Source organism: Lactuca saligna, chromosome 4, assembly GCF_052625555.1.
Source record: "Lactuca saligna cultivar CGN05327 chromosome 4, ASM5262555v1, whole genome shotgun sequence".
NCBI classification, from domain to species: Eukaryota; Viridiplantae; Streptophyta; class Magnoliopsida; order Asterales; family Asteraceae; genus Lactuca; species Lactuca saligna.
This window is the reverse complement of record NC_136420.1, coordinates 192,031,143-192,033,502: the sequence shown is the minus strand read 5'-3', so window position 1 is coordinate 192,033,502 and position 2,360 is coordinate 192,031,143.

The window sequence follows — 2,360 nt, the reverse complement described above, 5'->3', positions numbered from 1 at the left end:
GAAAACAGAACTGGCCCGTGTTGTGGCTTCTCTCCTTGAATCACTAACTCTCCCCCACTGGGAGTGCGAACCCTCACCAACTGTAGCTCACAATCTATCAATACCACATTGGGGCTCAGCCAGTCCATGCCTACTATTACCTTATTCCCTCGCAAGGGAATAGGGACCAAGTCCACCGGAAACTGCTCATCGAATAACTGCAGAGAACACCCTATGTGCACCCTTGCCACCCTAACGGTCCTATCAGCTACTATCTCAACCTCAAGTGGACAATCTAGCTCCCCTGGAGCTCTGCTAAACCTCTTACTAAGTGCAAGAGAGACGAATGATCGGGTAGCTCCCGAATCAAACAATATTGTAGCTGAGATGTCGTTCACCGAGAATGACCCTATACAAAACATATAACCAAAAGAAACAATAAGGAAATAAATACTGAGATAAGGGAAAAATACATACCCGCCACCACATCAGGAGTCGCTCGCGCCTCCTCTGCTGTCAGTTGAAAACCCCTAATCTTCACAACCGGCGTCTCGACTCGGCCCTTACGGCCATCTAAAATCCTCAAGGTAGCAGGAGTTGGTGCTGACACCTTCCCCGCTGCCGCTAAACTCGGACACTGGAACTTTTTATGTCCCCTCTGATTGTACTAGAAGCAAATCAGATCTGATGCCGCAACGGTGGTGGTAGTGGTTGTACAATCTCTGTTGATATGCCCAGTCCGGTCGCACTTGTAGTAGCTGGCACTCCCTGCCTCGCACGCCCCGTCGTGCAATCTCCCACACTTGCCACACTGAGCGTGGCTCTGCTGACTCCTAGCTCTATGATCTGAACCCTTGGGATTTTTGCCCAAATTCCCTGAACCTGGAGCCGCCTCTGGCTTCCTCTTTCTCTCCATCTCAAGGTCAATCTCTCTCTCGAGCCCTAGCAATCATGTCATCCAACGTCTTACAGCTGTACCGGCTCACGAACTAGTGGATATCACTCCGCAACATCTCATGATAACGGGCTCTCTTCATTTCCTCATCAGTTGCATACTGAGGAACGAGAAGTGTCCTCTCTCTGAACTTGGCGGTAATTTTTGCCGCCGTCTCTGTAGTCTGAGTCAACTCCTAGAAGTCACGTGCTAACTGTTGCACCTCAATAATCGGTGCGAAATCAGATCTGAACCTGGTAGAGATGTCTATCCAGGTCATGGCATCCAAAGCTGCATCATCCCCAATGGCATAACCAACCTCCTCCTACCAATCTCGTGCCCTATCCTTCAGAAGACAGGATGCTAATCTGACCTTGTCCCCCTCGGGACATCTGCTCATGCAGAATGTGTTGGCCACATCCGCCAACCATCCGGTACTCGCAATGGGGTCCCACGCCCCGTGGTAATCTGGAGCTCCACATGCACAGAACTCCCTGAAGGTAAGCGTGCGTGACCCCATCATGGCCGCTACCTCAGCACGGAATGTACTCAGTCTCTCATCCATAAAATCCAAGATACCCTCCTTGATTGAACCAAAGATCACAGGAGTCTGCTCAAGTATGGTGCGAGTAATCTCTAAAGAGACAAACTCCCTGGTCTGCTCATCCATCTGCCCGGCCTCCGGGCCTGATCCGGATCCCCCTTCGGCACCTGAACTGCAGACTGTTGGTCGAGGACGCAATACCACCATTCTGAAAACACATCAAAATAAATTTCAGAATCATAAATATATCTCGAGGGATCACTACTATCACTAGTTTCCTGGTCTCATCTCAGCCTTCTTGATTTCAGTACGGATCCTCTACTTTCAGTAGTACGAGCCCATACTACCTTCCACATCTATCCGTACCTTCCTCAAGAACTGCCTTGACTCCACCAACTCACTTTACAACTACTGATCTCTAATACTACCTTCCTAGGCTTGCCCTAGGGAAGTTCTGACGCTAGCCAAACTAGTCCTCATCTGCTGAAGGCCTCCTTGTAATGCCAATTAGCCATTACCTGAATACCAACATATGTGGCAAGGCTCGGATAATCCTTCGAGTAAAGACATGTCCCTACCACAGTCAGACTCATACCGGAGCTGTGCAATAGGGCCTAGTCTAGCACTCTGAGATTATCCAACCCTTTTCACATGTGACGTGATGTATTCACCTAATGGATAACTCTGATCACTCAGAGCCCCACAAAGAACAAAGCAAGCAGCATTTAGACACAGGAAACTACTCAAGCAACTCTATCCTCATAACAAGGGCCTATACTAGCATACAATGCTAAGCTCATGATATCAGGTATAACCTAAACAGGCTATCCTACTGCTTCCCACTCAACTAGTATGAAATTCTCATAAAGCAGAAGCACATATAGCTGGCACATATGGCATCCT